Below are 23,912 nucleotides of genomic sequence, written 5' to 3' on the forward strand. Positions count from 1 at the left end.
TGATTATGAGTGCTTAACAGACAGCATGTACAAGGAGAGAGAGAGAGAGAGAGAGAGAGAGAGAGAGAGAGAGAGAGAGAGAGAGAGAGAGAGAGAGAGAGAGAGAGAGAGAGAGAGAGAGAGAGAGAGAGAGAGAGAGAGAGAGAGAGAGAGAGAGAGAGAGAGAGACATGGTGACATGTTTTGTCTGCATTTTCCTCTTCATCTTTACAATTCATGTTTTTCATGAGACTGATATTTATTTGTGAGCAGTAGTCAAAAAGTAACACATTTATAAGTGAGAAACCCGAATCAAATGAATCTTTCATATTTAGCCATGAGCTCAATGCGAATAACTCGGCTCTCTCTTTAACAGCTCATTCATGCTCAGCGCTTTCCTCTCTCTTATGACATTACTGAATCAATAGCTTTAGATGTAGCTCCTGTAGTGCTTTTGTTTCAAACCGAGGCCTGTTACGGGAAGTATGCCAGGCTGCTGTCGCTTTGAAACGATTCTCTTACTGCTAAAAAAAACCATCAGTGTGTATATACAGTAAAAAATACACACGAAATGTGCACTTCAACATCTTCACGCTAGCGTTACTGTAAATGATATTCAATGAGCATTAAATATAATTAATATGCTCATTATTCACAATCTCATGGCGATTCGTACGGTTTTTTCTCCATCGAGCTATATAACGGGACAGAATTTCATCAAACACAACTATTCCATCACTACACTGTGAAGAAAAAGCACTTTCCACGGACAACTAAAATACACAGATCCCATGATTCAAGTAGTTAACAAGTAATCAATAACCAATCTCACTCTGACTGGACTCTTCTATTGTGTTTAAATGGGACATTAACATTGTCACCTACATCTCAATATTCACTGCCGTCCTGCAACGTCACACAGCTCGACCACACGCGAAAGGTTAGAGACCGACAGGGGACATCATTTCCAGGTCGTGACCTTTGGCGATATCAATAGGGCATGTTTGATTTAGTCTTCTTTAGTGGCTTTGTTCATCTGCTTTAAACGCTCTTAAAGTGGATTAGAAATGAAGACCCTTGACGCTAATGGCTTGTTGAAAATCCTCCCTGATACACCGCCATTTGTCCTTCACATCCACCACAACAAATGTTAGGCAAACATTTGGATAGATGGGAGATTAAGGTGCTTAAACATTTCGAAAACATAATGGGGCGGTTTCCCGGACGAGGGTTTAGACTAGTCCTAGACTAAAATAAAATAAATGTAAGAAATGTCCAAACTGAAAAAAACTTACACTTAAAATACATCAGTGCCTTTTGTTTGTCTCAAAATGCACACAAGTAATGTTTTTAGTAAGGCATGTTTGTAAAAACTAGTTATATTTCCTAATTAAACTAAGGCGTAGCGCTGGCTTTAGTTAATCCCTGTCCGGGAAACCGTCCCTTTATGATTAAGTTTCTTGTTGATAACATATTGTTAACGTATTTCATTGTTAAAAATCCTACGAATGTTTAAAGAAAAGTATAAATCAGTAAAACAGATATCAATAAGTTGAAAAAAATGAATAACATATATTTAACAAACTTGAATTATTTAACTTTGATTAACACTAATAACACTTTAACTCTTTCGGCGCCAGCATTTTTCATGATTTTCACAAAAGTTTAATGCCTTCCAGAAAATGCTCCTTTTTAAATATATAAACATACAATATATGAAATATAAGAATAGACCCTCTGCTTTCAAACAAAAAATCAGTTTCATCCTACCTTCATGTGTTCTGTTTTTATCACCTCTCAAATATGTGTAGATTTCATCAAAAACACAAAATAAAGAGATAATTCAATTTTTGTGAAGGACTTTTGATAGAGATCAGATGCAGAGCGATCTTTAAAACATACACGGACATACAGCTGTTTGCCCTAGGGCAATACTTCTGGGTTTTATAAGTTGTGGAAGAGTGCCACCTGGTGGATAATAGCGGTATTGCAAATTGACGAGATAACTCGTCAATGACGGGGAAAGAGTTAATCAAAAGCTCTTCAAGCAACGATATTCTTAGTTTAGCCCGGAGTATAGTTAGTTTTTTTACACATATGCACACGGTCGAATACGCATTCAAAGTACAAAGTATGCGCTGTTACTAAGACCCGTTGGTACCCGTACCGTGTGCGCATACTATTCTGATGAAATTTGCATCACACGCCCTGTATGCCGACACTCGCATATGCATACTTTAGGCGTACTAACAAGCATTTTTATTGGCCTTGTATACACTGCATCTAAATTCGGTTGTCACTTCACCTTTCAGTGCTTAATCCTGTTCTGTACACACACAGTTTAGTAATTTTTGGGAGTGACAACTGCATTTTATTAGCATATTTATGTTGCGTTTATGCCCTCTCGTAATTACCATTATTTTGAGATCAACACGTGACACTTAACTCAGTCACGTTGTAAGTCGTACCTCTCAGACAATATCTAATCTATAAACCAGGGCTAGCCAACTGGCAGCCTATAGGCCAAATGCAGCCCTCCATAATGCCACCTTTCCACTGTACATGACAAAAGATGTCCGATAGGGATGCCTACCATCTGTGGGTACGTAATTTTCGAATCCAATTTAAGCTTTGGATGCATAAAAAAAAACTTGTGCAACAACACCACATGTGACTGGAAGTGATGTATTTCAGTGTGTTCAAGGTGAAAATTATTAATGATTTTTTGTTTAACTTTATCAGTAACACTTGAATCCTTTAAAAATGATTGATTACTAAAAAGTAAATTAATACGTATAAATATATTGCGCTGGAATGAGCTTCTCTTCCATGTTGACGCAGATTTACGATTAAAATAAAATTTCATTACGACTTCCACTAGGGGGCGAACTCCAACAGTCGTGTCCGAATGTAGTGTACAATGGAAAGGCGGTTTATAGCCTATATGTCTTTAAAATATTAAAGTGCCCATATTATGAAAAACTCACTTTTTCTTGGTTTTGGTGTGTTATTTTGTGTCTCTGGTGCTTCCACACGCATACAAAAAAAATTCCATCCATGCTGTTTTGAGTGAGATACAGGTTTCTGAATGTCCTCTGCCTTGAGTCTCAGATTCCAAGAGTTCAAACTCAGCTCCGAAGTGACGTAACTAGCCGTTTCGTCACATTCCGTTTGAATTTTCCCGCCCACCATCCCACTCGCAGGTCTCCACCCACCAGGTAACTAGAGAGCACAGAGCAGTCACTTCGCTGATATCCTCTATACTGTTATCATGGCTCACAGAAATAACAGCGCTATTTGGATATTATGGATTATACTCCCGCCTACTTTTAAAAACAAAGTTTTAACGCGTGTTTATTTGAACCTAAAATGTGATCTCATATACAGTGTGTTACAACGCAAATAGTCCTCAGATTGTAGGCGATAAGACGTTCATGTGAAATCTGATGTAAACAACAGACTATGTTTCACGGATTATACGCATTTGTGGACAAAAATGGTCATTGGATGTATTTTATTGGACTTTCATGGATCATTCACACATCTGAAACAGACTGGATTCGATTCGCGATCGTTATATCAACACAAAAGGTAAGAAGTCACGTTATATTTTGCCTTTTAAATGTATAGTGATGTTAATATTATTGTTTGTAGACAGTAACGTTAGGCTATATAGATATTTTTTGCAGGCTAGATAGTTTGCAGCGTGGTTTCGGAAGTTAAAAAAAATATTTAACGGCTTTATTTGACAATTCTGCATGAACTAAGTAATAGTTCTTTGCCAAACTAAGAGTGTTTTGCCAAACTAACCGAGACCGGGCCTTATCGACCCGGCTTTTCTGACGAGGCTAATGTACCCCCGAGTCTCTTATAACTTTACGGTCCGGAACTCTCGCTAGCTTTTAGCAATTAGCACGCGGTCCACAAGCAGTATACATCCCCCGCCGGGTCTTAATTTTCTGTAATTTGCGAAAATAATGCGTTTGAAAATGTTTTATAACGGGAATATGTTAGCATTGTCCAGGGAAAACGAGTGTATTGTTGAAACTGCTATATCACAATTTACTCTGGAATCTTTGTGTGTCATGAGTTTCTTCTCCTGTAGTGTACTTATTAGTGATACTTTTCTGCATGATTTGTCTGTTGGCAACATAAACCGTTAATAATAATAATATAAAAATAATAACACATTATGGTCTGTACTGCTCACGATATCAGTGAGCACGCGAACATGACGTTAGTATTGGGGCGTGGCCAAAAGAGGCAGCAGCTCATAAATATGTAATGACCACCTCAAAACGGCACAATCTGAACTGCCCTGAAACAGAGGCTACTAGAGATGGGTAACAATCTTTTCCTACAAGCTATTTCGAGCAAACAACTTTTGAAACATGCTTTATGGAACTCATACACCTATTTAACTTGTGGAAAAGCAGTCATAAGATGGGCACTTTAAAAAAGAAAACGTAAAGTGCAATTTTAGTCATTAGGAAAAGACTACAGGCTATATGTTGTGAATACTTGAAATGTAACAATTTAAGAAAGTTAAACAGTTATAAACAAGAGAAATTTAAGAGCTCTAAATTACAGTTAGTCCTATACAAAAATACATGTGTTGATTATTTACACTTGCACTTTTTTGTGCAATTTTTAGAAATGAACTATTAACATTTGGCTCTTGCAATTTTAAACTACAATTGTTTTTAAAATATTATAAAAAAAAAAAAAAAAATTTTAGTTGATAAAAGGCAAAATACTGGATAAAAGATGTGTGCATCTTTTTTGAAAATGCATGTTTTTTAATATATATCCTATAACAAAAAGTAAGTTATAACATATATAATATATATATATTATATTATATATACCCGTAAAAATACGGGTAAACATCATATTTACATGTTGGTCGTAACAACCACATTTACAGAAATTTAGTGCAGTGTGTATACACAACCGAACTGAATAACTAGTTGCTGTTGAATTACTAGTTGTAATAACGTATTTAAACATGCATCAGAGAAATCAGCGTCTCTCTTCTGTGGAAAACAACAAACAAGAACAAGCCCATAAAGAACTAAATAAATGGTTTACATTAAAAACAAGACAAAAATATTCGCTACCCACACCCAAAAAACTTGTTCTCTTTAAAAGCCAAGACCAAAAACAGATTAAGACTCAAAACGATTAAGGCCAAAAACAAAAAGACATTGGGACAATTTTGAAGGTTGTACGGGGCCATAGTTGGCTTTTAACTCTTTCCCCGCCATTCACGAGATATCTCGCCAATTAAGAGAAAACATTTGGATTAAAAAAACCTGTTCCTGGTGAATTTTTATGTTAATCTGCAATACCGCGATTATCCACTAGATTGGGCGCACTTACCCAATTTATAAAAAACAGTACCCAAAACGTTATTAACTAATTTTAAACTCTGTGTATGTTTTGATAATCGTTCTGAATATGATCTCTAACCAAATTCCCTCACAAAAATGCTATTATTTCAGCTTTTTGCCAACAAATTTGTATTTTTAAAGAAAAATACCCATATTTAAGAGTTTATAAGCAGGGGGAAAAATATAAATAGTATGAAACGTTTTTTTCGTGTTTTGTTTGTTTGTTGTTTGTTTGAAAGCAGAGGGTCTGTTCTTTCATTTAATATATTTATATATTTGATATGTTTATTCTTTAGAAGAAAATTTCCTGGAAGGCATTTTGTGAAACTTTGGTGAAAATCACAAAAAAAATGGCTGGCGGGGAATGAGTTAATAGGCAAAATGTTAAATGCCCCCTCATTTGTAAGTTGCTCCGGATAATAAAAAATAGTAACATTCTAGTATGTTTGGTCACTTTAAGTTTGTTCTTCACACAAGTTTATTGAATGAATTGAAATATGTCATTTTAACCACTTTAGCAATGAAAGAAAGAAATGAAAAAGAGAGCCAATGATGTTCTTTAAAGGTTCACCACAGAAGACAGCAGAATGAAGTATTCCTTAAAGGCCACGCTGATGGATCCAGCTGAAGAGGCTAATAGAAACATATCGACAAGAAAATGTTGTGCTTATCTCACTCCTGCTGTACAACCGCAGCCAACAGTCCCAAAAGCAGATGGGAGACACTTTAGGGAGTGAAGGAGGGGGGAGATGCGCAGTTATAAATGAACAGTTTTATAGCTTTATTGCTGCTAATTCGCAGGGCATTAATACTCTTGGGAAAAGGGCAGCAGTCCAGTCTCCAGATGCAACACTGATCAATGGCAAACTCGGAAAATTATTAACTTTCACACGCCAGGTGTCTGAAATTTACTGCTCATAGGGGTTTTAACTGTAGTCGTCCCAAGTAAAGCTTGTGCAGAACAAATTCATATAAAGAAAGTTGTGTTTGCAATTATTAACGCAAATTTCTGTCTTCTTTGTTACGCTAGCACTCAAATATACTTAAAGAGATAGTTCAACCAAAAATGAAAATGTTTTGAAATCCCAATGTCTTTCTTTATTCTTCAAAACCCAAATCCGTTTTTTTTTTTAAAGTGTTGCTGCTCAGTGCACATTCTCTGTGTCTGAACTCTTGTTTAGGTTGTTTACTTATAAATAACAATTAAAGCCACAGCGATATCCACAACAATAAAGTAGAGGACTAAATGTTCAGCATACTTAAAATATAGGACACAAGTTAAATGGAGTTATTTATTTAACACTTTTGGGTCATTCATTTTGATGCTTGAAGGGTGTTCTGGTTACCATTGGAGTGGATGGTGCCTGGGGTGGTCACCATCCACTCCCATGGTAACCAATACATTTTTATAAAATCTGCGTTGGGTTTTTAAAGAACAAACAAAAACATTGGGGGTTCAAATGAAATGAGGGTCAGTAAATAATAATAAAGTTTCAATTTTCGCATCCCTTTAAAGGTAAAAATTGTGTAATCATTTTTTCACCCTCATGTTGTTCTTAACCTATACAAGTTTTTTTATTTTGATGAACACAAAAAAGGATATTTTGATATATGATGGTAAGCACACAGCCGCCATAACCATTGAGTTCCATAGTAGGAAAACAAATATTATGGAAGTATTGTGATAAAGGATGAAGAAGATATTTTGAGAAATGATGGTGAGCACACAGTTGACAGTATCCATTGAATTCCATTGTATTTGCTTTTCCTACTATGGAAGTCAATGGTTACCATCATTTATCAAAATAACTTATTTTGTGTTCATCAGAAAAAAATCCCTTTAAGTAAGGTCAAAATTCCCATTATTAGCAAATAGCAATAAAAAATATTCTTGATTGTTTTTGGTATAGACCATAAAAACATTGCTTTTGTTTACAGGTGAATCATGGAAATGTTAAAACTTGATTTTATCTTGTGGTAATTGTTTTAATTGTCGGTTAAAGGGCAGATGCCAAAATTGTAGGATTTGTGATGTCACCCAAAAGGGAATGTAATTTCAGATGCAGATTAGATAATTAAATTTTTACAGTAAAAAATCGGAAAAAAACTGTAAAATTTCGGCAGCTGGGGTGCCGGAAAAATACGGTAAAATAACGGGCACAATAAAAAACAGAAATTTTTCATAATACACAAATACAGTTTTTTCTGTAATTTTACATTAACACTGTAAAAAAATCTGTAAAAACAGTAAATTCTGGCAGCTGGGTTGTCGGAAAAATACCGTAAATTAAGGGGCAGAATATATTATAGAAATTTTCAGTAATACACAAATACAGTTTTTTTTCTGTAATTTTACATTAACACTGTAAAAATTCGTAAAAACATTACAATTCTGGCAGCTGGGGTGCCGGAAAAATACGGTAAAATAACGGGCACAATAAAAAACAGAAATTTTTCGTAATACACAAATACAGTTTTTTCTGTAATTTTACATTAACACTGTAAAAAAATCCGTAAAAACAGTACAATTCTGGCAGCTGGGTTGCCGGAAAAATACCGTAGATTAACGGGCAGAATAAATTACAAAAATTTTCCTTAATACACAAATACAGTTTTTTCTTTAATTTTACATTAACACTGTAAAAAATCCGTAAAAACAGTAAAATTCTGGCAGCTGGGGTGCCGGAAAAATAGCTTAAAATAACGGGCAGAATAAATTACAGAAATTTTCCGTAATACACAAATACATTTTTTCTGTAATTTTACATTAGAAAATCATTCACAAATATTTCACAATAGTCATCCACAATAAACCTATTTAGTGCATTAAAGGGATAGTTCACCCAAATATCAAAATTCTGTCATCATTTACATGCTACAAACCTGTAAAAATGTCTTTGTTTTGATGAACACAAAAGAAGATATTTTAAGAAATGTTTGATCAGAGGCCCCATTGACTTCTATAGTAGGAAAAAAGAATACCATGGAAATCAATGGGGCCTCTGATCAAACATTCCTCAAAATATCTTCATTTTGTGTTTATCAGAACAAAGAAATGTATAGAGGTTTGTAACAACATGCGAGTTAGTAAATGATGACAGAATATCCATTTTTGGGTGAACTATCTCTTAAAAACAGCACAAATGGCAATTTGCGTGACTCACTGTAACTAGTTAGTTTGCTGTATCATTACAGCAGACTTTGCAAATATTCTCACAACCCTTGTTGTGAAACAGTTCACTATGCAAGAGAATGTAGCGAATAACGTGATCGTGTCTGTTTCCGCATGCCTCTGTTTGTGTGAATGTGTGTTAATTAAAATGCATGTGAGCATGTGTGTGCGTGTGGGACGGTGACATTACTCATCCATGACATCATCCAATTGATCATGATGTAGGATTCAATCTCAGAGGAGAAACCTGTGATGTAGGAGTCAGCGGGTTATCAGCAGGAGGCCTGCACCTTGTCTTTATCGAGGTAAAGGTGTTGCTTCGGGGCAGAGCTGGAGGAGGGGTGGCGGTTAGCCTGCTCTCGACCCGTCCCAAAACGCGATCAATGAATGCTTTAACTCAAAGGGGGAAAATTCACCTCACTGTAAATATCGTTTTTCTACGAACTCCGGGTCCCAGTGGAACCAAAGCGTGCCACCGTGAATCAAAAAACCACCTGTGTTGTCAAACATACTAAAATGTGATAAGGTAATAAACTCGTGACTATTTTAACATTCGCAGCTAATGTCCTACTGTTTGAGGCCGTTAATGCCGCGTGTAATTCTGGACTCATTGTGAAATAAGCTTTTAACGTTGACCCTCATTATGAGAAAGACTCCGGTTCGGACAGCACGACAGGTTTGGGGTCTCTAAAGGGAAAGCTGGCAGTATTGTGGGATTATTGCTGTACTCTGATAGCAGGTGCTCAGCATTGGCTTGCCCTTTATTGACCCATTACTCAGTGGCCCTATCGCTGGACAGTAACTGCCCGGTCAATGAATGGGGTAATGGTGAACATTCACCGCCAAAACTACAGTTTTATTTCCTTGCATTGCTAAGCGCTGAAATATTGTTTGCCGAGCGTTTCTTGTTTTATAAGTCACAGACACATCTCAGCACTATATTTCTGGCCTTTTTACTGCTTTTATTGGTGACTTCAGTATAGACAACATATTCATGAAAAGAAGGGGTAAAAGGATAAGGAAATGACACGACCAAAATTCGAACCTGTGTCCCCACAGCACACACTCTTAAACTCGAAAATCTGACTTTTTCCATGTTTAAGTGCAATAGTTGGGTTCCCAGTGCTTTTACATACCTGCCAATAAGGGGGTTTTAAAAATAAGGGAAAATTCCAGAACCCTAACAGCCCCCCTCCCTTCAAAAAAGACTTTAATACTTAGTATTTTTGTCTTGTTTTAGTACAAATATCAAAAAATTCTTATATTAAGATGTATTTTCTTTATGTGCAAAATGACCTAAGAAAATAAGTCTAGTTTTTGTAGTGCACTGTAAAAAAATACGTTGCTGCCTTAACATTTTTTGTTGAATCAACTCGGATATCTTGACTAGATGAGTTGTTATAACTACAGGTGAGTTGTTGTAACTTATAAAATTAAGTTGACTTTTCTCAACTATATTTTATAAGATGTGACAACTCATCTCTGTTGACATGACTTGTAAATCTGAGTTTATTTAACAAAAAATGTTAAGGCAGCAAAGTATTTTTTTACAGTGTGCTGGAAAAAGATTAATTGTGATTAATCGCATTCAAAATAAAATTACATTTTTGGATAATATATATATGTGTGCTGTGTGTAATTATTTTATATTTATACCACGGGTCTGTTGAATGCTGTATTCTGATTGGTTGTGAAATGTTCTACGGGTATGCATTATTTTTCGATAACCGCACACCTATGTCAAATGTCTTAAAATAGGCACCAGAGCAATGTTTGTGGTAACCGTAGTATAAGAGAAATAATTGACTCCAAACATTTGAATTATTTGAAAATAATGCACACAGTCCGCTTTGCGTCGTGCCGCATTCCCACTTTGGGTGTGCATTATTTTCTTATAATTCAATGGCCTGCTGTCAATTATTCCTTACGCATATTTTAACACTCTCACATACATACATACATACATACGTTTCAGAAATTTTTTATTTATATATATATAAAAATATCAATAAATATATATACACATGTAAATGTTTCTTAAATACATATTTAATCTTTGCACTAGTTTTTAGACAAAAATATAAAATTTATGTAAATTTGTAAAACAATCTAAAAAAAAGGGGTAATATTTTGTTTTATGAAAAAGTTTACGTTAAAGTTTAAGTTATAAAAAACACCCCGCAGCGCCACACATCCAAATGTGCGAGTTTGTGTACGTGGGCGTACATGTGCATTAATGCGCGTGATGGTTGTAGCTTTGCACGCGGCTCGCCATCCTCCACCCATCCTCCAGAAGCTTTTTTCTACTTGTTTTATTGATGGGTGTCGTTTGAATGATATGTTCCAGATATACTGCCACCTGCTTTACCAAAGGTGAATTTAGCAAACATTAAATACGGCCAGAGGGATTTATTATCGAAAAACTAAAAATACTGGAAAAATACAGGAAATTATTTAATGGTGGGATAGAATGGTCAAATACAGGAGAATCCCGGGAATTCGGGAGGGTTGACAGGTATGGCTTCTATCAACCTAGAAATGTGAAAAAGATCAACCCAGTAAATTAGTTTTGGTAAACCATTCTCTGCAAGCATGTGAAAAAAATAGATATTTGAAATTTGGCTCCCCTTATGATGTCAGAAGGGGATAATACCGCCCCTTAATCTGTACTATCCAACCACGGAACTGTCATTTAGTGCAGAGATCAACTCATTTGCATTTAAAAGGACACACCCAAAAACGGCACATTTTTGTTCACATCTCCATTTTGAGCTAGAACTACACATATGGGGATACCAAATATTTATTTTATCTTAAAACATATTGTGAAACGTCCCCTTTAAAAAGGTTTCCAAAATGTGACCCTGCATCACAAAACCAGTAATAAGGGTACATTTTTAAAATTGAGATTTATGCATCATCTGAAAGCGGAATAAATAAGATTTCTATTGATTTATGGTTTGTTAGGATAGGGCAATATTTGACCAAGGTGCCCCAATTTGAAAATGGAATCAAATGGTGCAAAAAATCTAAATATTGAGAAATTCGTCTTTAGAGTTGTCCAAATGAAGTCCTTGGCAACACATATTCCTAATGATAAATACATTTTTTATATATTTACAGTAGGAAATTCACAAAATACGTCATGGAACATGATCTTTAACTAATATCTAAATGTTTTTTGGCATAAAAGTTGATAATTTTGACCCATACAATGTATTTTTGGTCACAAATGTCTTTTGATGGCCTATATGGTTCCATAAAGAACCTTTAATATCCACGGATGCTTTATGCACAAAATCAAACATTGCAATTTCTTTATATATATATATATATTACTATGATACTCAACAATATGCAATATTATTAACATGACAAATAGGCTGAATATAGGAAATTAAGCAAACCCTGTTTCTGTTTTTTTTCCATCTATTTTGCATACTTATAATGGCTCTCTGTAATGAGGATGTGTCACCAAACCTGTCCATGTTGGCATCTGCCTAATGTAGATAAAGTTTGATTGGAAACGCAGCCTTGTGATGTCAAAAAACTAAAGATGTAGTGTTTACTCTTCCCTTTAAAAATTTGATGAGGCGTTTTGTTCTGCCACCTTAACTCATAATCTGCATGATTACACAGCTACATGCCGTTTATTTTTTGCACTTATTGTTGCTTTGTCAGATTTTATATATAGCCAGAATTGGGATCCAAGAGAAACCTGTGACCAGTTTTGGGGTCGTGACATACGGGTTGTGCAAGTGCGACTGGAGTCCCAGCGTGTGGTGACTTGTCCTACAAAACCAAATATATAAAAATCTACCCAAGCACATGACATCCAATCACCCAAAAGATATCATGAATAAAGATTAGTAGGTGATGGTGGGGCAGATTTGAGGATGTTAGTTGCGTGTAAATGAAAAAAACTTCACCAGTCTGTCATTTCGTATCACACCACCTCTCAGGACTAACATTACATCTGTCATGTCCCACTGCATGGGATCGCTCACGATTTACCACGGTCCACGGGATCTTGTTACCCATGCCCGCCAGGACACATTCAGCGTCGGAGAGCGGGGGACTTTCAGAGACAAAGCCCAATGAGTAACATTCAAAAGAGAGAAACTGGACCCTGGCGGGCTGCGATATCAGAGTTTTGTGTTGAAATAATTAGCCTGCTTAACGCGCCATCTGGGCCCTCCTTCGCTGGCAGGCGACGGGTACCAGATGCCACCTGGCTAATTTTGCCGCAGCGGTAGCGTCGGAACTGACAAACTCCGCCGCGGGTGCAACGTCGCCTCTCGGCTGGGCCCTAAATACTGCGACGAAACCCTGAAACGGCACATTACGGAGAAGCACTTCATTATCCGGGAGCCTAGACGCACTAAACTGCACCGCGGGAAGTGGACGGCCACTGTCAACAATGCCATTATCTTTAAAGCGCATTAAAACTTTGTGTAAATTCAAAATAATTCATTGGGGAGTTCTCATCTAGCATCTTAAAAGTAATGACTTGGTAGATGAATTGCATATCTTTGTTTTCGTCCTACACTATGCTAATGCTAAGTTTCGCAGTTCCCCCCAAATCCATCCCAAGCTTATCAATGAAAACGGTTCTCTGCAATGCGACCGCTCCGGATCCTTCAGCGGCGACAATGACAACGGGCAGAAATATTCTTTCGACTGCAAGTGGCCTGCTTGGTAACGTGATAAGGGTCTGAATTTACTCGATGAGGTAAAAACTTCCTGAGCTCAGCAGCCTAAGCTGACGGTCCCCTGAGATCCGCTGAGAAACCGTATCTGCCCTGTAGGAGCTTCCCCTTTGGTAAGCACTTCTTATCAGGAGGCCATCACGACTGGCCGATAGCACTGGGTAATATCCAGTAACAGCAGTCTTATGTGAGATCCAATACATGGATCAATCCCCGGGCCAGAGAGCTCTTATTATCCTCCGGAGGGTTTCTTATCCTTCCAGCAGCACGCGCTCGCAGTCCGGGCACAAAACATCACATATTGGGATTTACACTAAAGCATACTGTATGTTTCTTTTTTTGCGATTAGATGAACCAAAAAATCATACACAAATATAATCTTTTAAAAGATGGCATCAAGGTTAAATTGAGACAAAATAGAGACTTTTATGTCATCTCACAGGTGCCATTGGTTCAATGAGGTTAAATTAAGACAAAATGTAGATGTCTATTTATCAACAGATCCCGATAATCTCACATATGTCTCATCCAGAGTTTCAGAAGATGCTGAGATTGCAATTGAGAGTGCAATACAAAAATTGATACCAACTTAAAAGTTTATCAGTTAATTTAGCCAAACTACAGTAGATGATCAAATTACAGCTTTGTACTGTATTTCAACAATTAGTTTTTCTAAGCATCTCGGTCAAAGTTGCTATCGAAACCTTCATTAAGTTATAAAAAGAGCAATCCATGACCATAAAGATTTTCCTCCGGGTCTCTCGTGCATGTTTACTGCAGGTCCTCATAATGTAGTTCAGAAAGTAAAATCACGTTGCGACATTTGCACACCATCCCCTGATACTGTAGGTGACTTTACAATGCAGTGGTGCTAGAACTGTATGTGTGTTTGAAACATGACAGTACAAGAGATGCAGAAAAAATGCAAGAAAACAGAAGGATATGAGACAGGAAGGGAGAGAGAGACACTTGGAGAGAAATGGGAGTCAGAAACTCCTGTGGGGATGCCGGTGTGCCACGGCACATTTTCCCATGCGACCAAAGAAATGAACGATTGTCCAATTGTCATTCTTACTCGGTTTTACAAAAGCAACTTATTGTAATTCAGCTGAACAAGCATGCAGGTAAAAACAAATAATCCATTGCGGAGGCATAAAAATATACTATTAGATGACAATTAGAGCAAAATGTGTTTTTTAAACACATAAAATAATTTTGCACATTTTTATATATATTTTATTATTATTACATATGACTTAATCTGACCCATGAGAGAAGTTACAGTGCATTACTGTAACTCCTACAGTAGCTATTTTCTTCATTAAAAACCACAAAATTTACCTTTTCAAAGATCCACAGCCCAGTTAGTAATATCAACAAAAATCATTCATGTGGTCCCAACATAAAATTATTAAGTTTAAGTAATTTTTAAAACTGAAGTGGATTGAACATGATAAAATTAGGTTGAGACAAAAAAATACATAAATTGTGTTGTATTAACTTGTTTCATTTGAGTAAACTAGACAATGTGCAAAAATATATTTTTTGAGTGCATGTCAATTTCATCTCAGAACAATGATGTGCCTTACATTATTTATTAATACGACAGAAACGACTTTCACTAAATTTGAGTTTAAATATAGTCGAAAACCTTCCAGTCAAAGCACTTAATGATAAATAAAACGATCGTCTTATCAGAATCAGTACAATTTGTGGCCTAAGACGTAACGTAGTTCAAACTTTATTCTTCATCCTTATATTCATAAAAAGAAAATTGCTTCCAGAAGTTCATCAAGCAGCAAACACACAAAGCTCTGGAGAAAAGTTTGTTCAGGAAAGTCATTATCCTATCACATCCGTACACAATTCCCACGTCTACAGTAAACACATGCCAAACTAAAGCCCATGCAGCCGGTAAAACCCGTTTGTGTCTCTTACCTCCCGAGAGAAACTGGTGTCTGGGGGGAAGGTCAGGACCTTCGTGGATCTCTTCGGACGGTCGCGGGCCACCGGGAGAAGATAAATCAGAGAGGGTCGGGACAGAGGAGCGGAGACGAGCTCCATGCAGGGGCGAGTGAGGAGTGCCTGAGCCGGGCCGGGCGGACGGCTTCTACTGCGTCTCCCGGAATGAAAGCAATCCCTGGGACAGAATGGGTAATGAGATCTCGGCTCCTGAGATTTTAGCTTTCTTAATCATGTTCATAATTAATTCAAGAACATTGATAATTTCATTACATTCTTTTTGTCTTATCAATAAATGATGTGCCTGCACTTTTGGTCTTGTGTACGGGAGAGGGAAAGAGAGAGAGAGAGAGAGAGAGAGACGGAGAGAGAGGGAGATGCTGAGAGTAATACAGTACCACCGGCAAGCGGAGATGAATACGATACAAACAGCAAAGTGGTAATTATAATCTTTGACCAGGCCACCGGCAGCACAATATGAAGTCAAGCAGGCACTAATAATTAATAAGGCCTTACGTTAAGAGCGTGTGTTCGATTACAAAAGGCGACTACAGTACGTGTGTGAGCAGTGGGGACGCTATTACTGTAAAAAAAGACATTTTCAGTTTGGGTTTTTGTGTAAATGAATAAAAATATTGATACAAACTCAGATGAGCTGTGCTCTTCACACCAGTCTTATATCTCTGTATTCTTTCTCACATTTTCTAAGGAAACATCAAGTTTATATTGAAGTGAAACTCCATTAAGTCATGAAAACAATCTAGGAGCACAAAACATTTATCTGGGTCTCATGCCGTTTCGAAAGTTATCTATGGTTTTATTACCAAAATTAACCAGGCACTTTCGGAAATAAAAGTACAAACGTTGTCATTGGGATGGTACCTTTTAAAAAGGTCCTAATATGTACCATTTAGGTACAAAAGTGTACTTTTTGAAAAGGAACCACCAACTTTTGTACCTTCATAGTCTGAAAGTGTGGTTGTGTTACAAAACCATGGTAAAACTGATTATTGTAGTAAAACCATGGTTTGTCAATGGTTTGTCTATATGTCACAATACCATGATTACTACAAACAACCATGGTTAACTTTCTTTAGGGATGTTTACTGCATGTAAATTTCACACATGAAAATTAAGTAAAAATATGTGATATGTACTTTAAAAAATGTTCATAACAATATTAGACATAGTTATAAAGGGGACATCTCAAAAAACCTTTTTAAGATGTTAAAAAAAATTTGGGTGTCCCCAGAGTACGTATGTGAATTCAAACTCAAATTATCGTACAGATAATTTATTATAACACGTTTAAAATTGACACTTTGTAGGTGTGAACTAAAATATTCAGTGTCCTTTAAATGCAAATGAGTTTATATCTGCACTACATGGCAGTGCTGTGGTTGGATAGTGCAGATTAAGAGGTGGTATTTCCCCCTCTGACATCACAAAGGGAGCCAAATTTCAATGACCTATTTTTTCACAAGCACTGTAAAAGCTGTTACTTGGATCTAACTCAATAAAATTAAGACAACATTTTTCAACTACTTTCTGCAAGTTTATTGAACTAACAGATATTTTGAGTGAGGACCACTTAATAATATGGATTTCAATAACACAGTCTCACCCCATTTCGTCAATATTTGACGACACTTGACCATTCGTCATATGTTGACGTGAAGGGTATACGTTTCGCGTCATTTTTTTGACAAACTGGGGACTTCAATACTATTACATCCGTTGCATTCTCTTTCCTATTTTATTACCATTTGCGCGTCGGTTTAGGGTTAGATTACGCAAAATTAAACAGTGTACGCGAAATTAAACAGTGTACGCGAAATTAAACAGTTGTCACCTGGCGTTGGGGTTAGAAACAGTTTTCACCTGGCGTTGGGGTTAGAGTTAGGTTTGGGTAGGGATGTCATTATGTAAATCTAACCCTAAACCGACGCGCAAATGGTAATAAAATAGGAAAGAGAATGCAACGGACGTAATAGTATTGAAGTCCCCAGTTCGTCAAAAAATGACGCGAAAGGTATACCCTTCACGTCAACATATGACGAATGGTCAAGTGTCGTCAAATATTGACGAAAAAATATTAAGTAGCATTTTAAGAAAAAGTCAATAAATTAAGTACAATCAATGTCTGGTGTCCACATGAATTAAAATACTTTATAAAGAGCATAAAGAGAATATGTATACATATTCCAGCAAGCAACATTTCATCATTATAGGTTCACTATATAGTCCGGCTATGAGTAACCCAGTTCTAGCCAAAATAAACTTGAATTTGGTTACATTACCAAAATAAAGCGAAGTCAACAAGGATTACAAAGTGTTTGGTTTTATTTCATTTATTTTTGGGCTATGGTTAGACATCTCTTTATTTTACTGTACATCACTTCCCAAGCAATAGCAAAAGCTACCCTGGTTTTAGCCTAGACGTCTGGGCAGTATTCGGCTATTGTTTGGGTATAAAGAAGTGATGTTAAATAAAGAGATAACAATAAGGAAGACCCTCTTTTTTGTCAAAAGTTATTCATTTTTATTCATTTTTAATGGATCATTGTGACTAATTTTATAAGCCATGCACCTCGGTCTTAAATATTAGAATATGTTCTGCTGTTTTATTATTTATTACCAAAAAATCTATTACAGTACACTCTAAGGTGGTTCATTTTGCTTAAGCAGTATAGTTTAATGCTACACATTTGTTTTAGTTTTTTGTTCAAACACAATTGCAAAGACTTATACTGACATAGGTAACTCTGACATTTTCTTTTTGAAAATACTCAACTTAGTTAAAAAGCTTAACTGCTCAGTTTACTTAATTAAGATAAGTTAATTTAATTAATTCATTTGTGACAACATCAATCATTTTCATTGACTAACTGAAACTATGACGAGGATTGAGTTCCCAGCATGCTTTGTCCTCATGACAAATGAAGACAGTAAATGTTAAATTAAGTACTAAACTGTGTGTTTCTAAGCAAAATGAAAGTTATGGGTGCATATTATTGTTTGTTATTCTGTAAAGTTTTCTGTTATGTATAGGATTTTTGGGGGTTACCAAAGTAGTGAAATGTGAGTGTTTCATGTAAGTTAAAGATATACTCATGCATTAAACTTACAGGTGCTTCATGTTACCATCATTCATTACGGTAAAAAATTATGTAAAAGTCCAACAAAAGCAGGTAAAGTTAGTTGGCTCAACACAAATAAATTTAAACAAAATAAGTTGAGTAAACTAAATTTTTGATTGTAAGTACAATTCACACGACTTATATGTTCAGATAAATCAATTCAATTAATTGTGTAGAAATAGGTGTCGTAATTTTATTAAGTTAAACCAACAAGCTATATTTTTGAGATGGACGGTTTTGGTTTATTTTACATTAAAGTCGCCCCAAACATAAAAAATTTGTCAAGTTGTTTCAAACCTGTATACATTTCTTTGTTCTACTGAACAAAAAGGACAATATTTGGAACAAGTTTTGGAGCACCACTGACTTCCATAGTATTTCTTTCTAACTATAAAAGTCATTGGTGCTTGTGCTTCCTGTTTAAAGTAGAAATATCTTCCTTTGCGTTCAGCCATTTATACAGGTTTGTAACAACTTAAAGATGAGTAAATGATGACAGAAGTTAAATTTTTGAGAAGATCTTTTGAACTCGTACAAGTCTAGAAGATTGTGATAGAAAGCTTGAGTACGGTAATTTGACGGATGAGACTGATCCAGTTTATTGGGCAGTGAATGATAAGTCTCAATGGAGGGGTTAATCTGATAAAAAGCATGGCAGAAACATCTCCTAAGAAACTAAAAGCCATCACTCAAAGTCTCAGACCGGACACTATGATGGATACATACACCTCATCCGTTCCTCGATAGAAACCAAACCGGTAACGTTTACTAGACATATTAAATTCATATCAGCATTGCAACACAACATTATAGTGATAGAACTGAACCCAAAGCACAAGACACAGGTGCATGTAAAATATTTGAGATGAAAATGTATTTATAGTCTTATTTACAAGTGTCCCATGCCGGCGCCCGAGCCGTAATAAAACCGGAGGCAAAAGGTACAAAATTTATCGAGGTCATTTTGACAGAACTTGATGTAAGGTGACCATACAAAGTTTCTTGCATTTTACCCAGCGCACATTTTAATCATGTTTTATGTGATCTATGTATGCCAATCTCATGTTCGCGTCGGCCCTGCCCACAACATCTTTGCCACGATGCGAGTAATGACGGCCGTGTCTGGCTGTGTGTCAGAGGGCAGTGGAAGATAGTATTTCCATAATAATCCACCCTCCATTCCCCTGAGAGAGGAACTGGAGAGGGGTGTCTCTCACGGGCTGAATGGAGCCTCATCTGCACCGTGAAAGAGGGAGGGGGACCAGAGTGTCGTACGGCTGAACCAGCCTGTAGGCAATGCAATAAAATCACTGCACGCTGCTCCGCTCTGCACCGCGACGCATGGCCCACCACTAAAACAGCACCCGCGGAGGCATATAAATATGAGAGAGAGAGAGAGAGAGAGAGAGAGAGAGAGAGAGAGAGAGAGAGAGAGAGAGAGAGAGAGAGAGAGAGAGAGAGAGAGAGAGAGAGAGAGAGAGAGCAGACACAACAGACTTTGGTGCTAATAATTGGGGTGGCATCCTTCTCTCTCCATTACAAAGTGCATGTATTCATCTTTGGCAGACCGGTTTAGAAATAGAGGGGCGATCACACATTTTTGAGCTGTTTTGAGTTAAAAACATTTATCTGAAGGAATATATTTATTAGCATTTATCTCAATAACAGGTGTACTATGTATAAACTTAAATTTTATTGATTTATTGCACTTAATCTAGTAGTTCCTTTTTTTTTTTTTTTTTTTACAATGAAACGTATCACTACACTCCTAAAAATAAAGGTGCCTAACGATACCATGGAGGAACCTATTTTGTCTAAATGGTTCTTTAAAGCAACTTTAACATCTGAAGAACCTTCCTGTTTCACACAAGGTTCTTTAAGATCAAAAAAGGTTATTTGTAAAAATGTTTAAAAGAAATGCTTCTTAAACCTTTTCCCCACCAGCGTTTTAAAAAAAAAGTTGCCAGCGCCAGCATTTTTTTTTATGATTTTCACAAAAGTTGAATGCCTTCCAGAAAATGTTATTTAAATATATAAACAGCGAAAAGCTGAGATAATTGCATTTTTGTGAAGGACTTTTGATAGAGATCAGAATGAGAATGATGATCAAAACATACACAGAGAGGCTGTTTACACTTGGAATTAACATGCGTTTTCGTCGATCGGATCACAAGTGGACGACGTTAATGCCAGGTGTAAACGATGTTCAAAACGTTTTGAACGCGTCCACTTTCGACCACTTTCAACCACATCCAGAGGTAGTCGAAACCACTTTCGATCGGATCGCTTTGGAGTTCCAGAATGCAAATGTGGTTGAATGTGTTCGAACAGCCACACGCGACCGCCTTCTCTCCGCCCATTTATCTAATCTGAGGTATTAAACAAAAGTTTTACGTATTTTTTACTTCTGGCGTGAACATACGGTGAACAGCGCTATTTTTAGCCTTTCATTGATAAAACTAAAGCGTCTGATCTCCGTAGTTTCGTTTTGAAAGCGTGAAAGTTGCGCGATCCTATTTCAACAATTGCGCTGAAAATTCAGAGAAAGCTCCAACATATAAACGTACAAAACACTGTGCAGCATGTATACTTGCTAAACAAGCAGTGGGCTCCGACATAATATTAGTTTGCGTCCATATAAACTCACAATTACTCCCGCTCGCGTTTGACTGACAGCAGAGAGACTCGCCCACCGTCTCACGGACCGTCCCCTCATAGTATTCAGGACAGAAGCGGTCGAAAGTGGACAAAAGAGACGGATTTAAATACCAGGTGTAAACGTAATGTGTCTCTCTCATCCACTTGTGATCTGATCGATGAAAACACATCTTAATATCAAGTGTAAACAGCCACAGAGTTCCTACTGTTTGCCCTAAGGGGTTGCTTCAGGGCTTTATAAGTTGGGTAAGAGACCACCTGGTGGATAATAGCGGAAATACGGATTGCTGAAAAAAGATGCGCCTGGAAAAAACGAGCGTGTTGGATACCGCGCGCCTTCATTTGAAATAACGAACTTGAGCGCGCAAAAGATGCGAAATGTGAATTGCCCTTCAAAGGGCTCTAAACAATCCTAACTGAGGCATAAGGGTCTTATCTAGCAAAACGATCATAATTTTCACAAATAAAAGTACACAACTTCTTGCACTAGTCTTGTGGCGTGCCAGCGTGACCTTATGTATTACGTAATCACATCAAAAGGTCATGCTTGACCTTTGTGACAAGTGTGGAGGAAGAGGACCGTTTTCAACGTTGTTGTATGTGGAATGATACTAATTAATGTCTTTGTGTCAGTTTATTGTTTAAAATGGTATGCAAGTGTGCATTTCAAATAATGTAACGCGTGACCTTTCGACTTGGTTACGTAATACGTAAGGTCGTGCTGGTGCGTTAACGGCTAGTGCAACACAAGAAGTTGTGGTTTAAAAGTAAAACAAAAATTGGGTGCGAAAATTACGATTGTTTCGCTAGATAAGACCCTTATCCCTCGGTTGGGATCGTTTAGAGCCCCTTGAAGCTGCATTGAAACTGCAAACTGTAAAAGTCCAATAAAGTCCACTATATAGAGAAACATCTGGGAATGTTTTCTTCAAAAAACTGAATTCTTCTGGACTGAAAAAAGAAAATGAAAGTGGAAAAATCCCTTAAGAGTTTAACATCACCAAATGAAACTGCCAAGAAACAGAAAGAGAAATGTGCCATTGGTCGGATGAACCGCTACTTCTGAATCGAAATCACACTATTGGTTGTGCCAGTGTTGAGTTGGTCAAACAAACAAAGCAACAATCTTCTTCACAGTGCTGGCATAGAAAAAACATTTTTGGTTCTCCAAAGAAGGCAACAAAAAGGTTTTGTGAATGTGTAAGGACCTTTATGGAACCATATAGCTTAACAAAGACCATTGTAGTACCTTTCATTTTTAAGAGTGAAAACATCACAGTCACAGCATATGCACTTGTGAAAAGAATCATTTGACAAATGACTCTCTCATAACCGTCTCTAAGATGGGAGGAAATATCTTAACGATTGCAAAATCACACACATCACCTTTATCGCAGGAATACGATCTCTGTGAACATCCCCTACAGGCCTTACAGTTATTACCCAGCTGCCGTGAGCTTCAATCCGTGATGCAAAACGTAAAGAACCGGATACCATTCCGACTTTTAAAGGGCAGGGTTGCGAAAGGGCAACGAGCGCGTGTCTGCGCGGCGGAGGGGGCATCTGGAGCTCTGCGGAGCTGGTCGACTGCGGTGAAAGAGCCGAGGCTTAGGAAAGACCCCCACGGACACCAGGGGCCCCTCATCTCCATGACACTCTCTCTCACACACGCGGCGATCCCGGTCAGGGGCCGCGCTAATCAATACGCAGGGTCCGCGGGAGGGCGGAGGAAAATGTCTTAATATGCTTAAGATGTGCAGGATACATTCATACGGCTCGGTTTAGCCGGCACTGCCGTGACGCTGGTGTGTGTGCGTGTGTGCATGGGATCAGGTGGGTGGGAGAGAGAGAGAGAGAGAGAGAGAGAGAGGGCAGGCTAATTAATGTAAGCATTTGTCAGTGATTAAGCTTTAAACAGAAAAGGTCAGCCGAGCAGCCGAGCAAGGCCCGTCCCACCGCCCTGCTCTTAGGGCAGTCTAAACCTTTCCTGGCTAAATGGTAAATATGCCATTTCACAATGGGGGAGCACGGGACACATGTACGCCCGACACACGGGTCATTGGCTCTCCACCCTCCATTACCCGGCCAAGGCAAATGTGCCGATCTGTGTCATTTAGGGGATGATAAATAAGACCTCCGACGAGATCAATAGACGCTGGAGTCCTCAACCAACTGTGATTAATTGACTGTCACCAATTAATGAGGGAAAGATTACAAACCATTGTCTGAAGCATATGTGAGCAAAATACGATCTTTAGAGCGATCGGGGGGAGAAGGAACTGAATATGATTCGGACTACAGTTTTATATTTCCTGCAGAATATTCGCTCATGCAAAACTGAATGAGTGAAAGGTGGTTGTAATTGTATAAAGGAATAAGGTCAGGTGGATTTTTGCATGTTGACCTTTGGTTGGCAAGGGCCTTTCCTCAATGAAAGTCTATAGGATTTTTGTTTTAGCATCGCCAGGTAAACATGTGTCATTTACATTTACGCCTTTGGCAGATGCTTTATTCCAAAGCGACAGTGCACAATATGTTACGGTGACCACACGTGCCATTTATCCCGGACACATCCTATCCAGAATTTTGGGAAGTCACATTGGGGGACTGCATACGCCATTGAGGTTTATCTATTCAGAACCTGAAATAGATGACGTATGCTGTCGACAAATGCGACTTCCGAAGGATGCACCTGAAATCCTGGCTAGGACGTGTCTGTGAAACATGGGACCCTTGAAATCAAACCTACGATCTTTGCATTGCAAACGCCAAGGAAAATAAGTTTTGGTTTTTCTCAAGCATTAAAATCAAGTTGTCCTTTTCCTAAAAATAGATGCTCCTTATCTCATCACTGAATCATCCAATAACATTAATTATTGATCCTGTATAGCTCGTTGCAT

General features: G+C 37.4%; 1 long non-coding RNA gene across 1 annotated transcript in view; it reads right to left on the minus strand.

The window, feature by feature from the left end:
* The window catches only part of LOC135783178 (uncharacterized), a 78,860-nt gene that overhangs the window by 52,620 nt on the left and 2,328 nt on the right, over window positions 1-23,912 (minus strand). Inside the window, exon 2 of the long non-coding RNA XR_010545589.2 lies at window positions 15,191-15,392. This is a non-coding gene — a long non-coding RNA (uncharacterized lncRNA). The remainder of the gene's footprint in view (window positions 1-15,190; window positions 15,393-23,912) is intronic.

This window comes from Paramisgurnus dabryanus, chromosome 7 (assembly GCF_030506205.2).
Source record: "Paramisgurnus dabryanus chromosome 7, PD_genome_1.1, whole genome shotgun sequence".
Taxonomy (NCBI): domain Eukaryota; kingdom Metazoa; phylum Chordata; class Actinopteri; order Cypriniformes; family Cobitidae; genus Paramisgurnus; species Paramisgurnus dabryanus.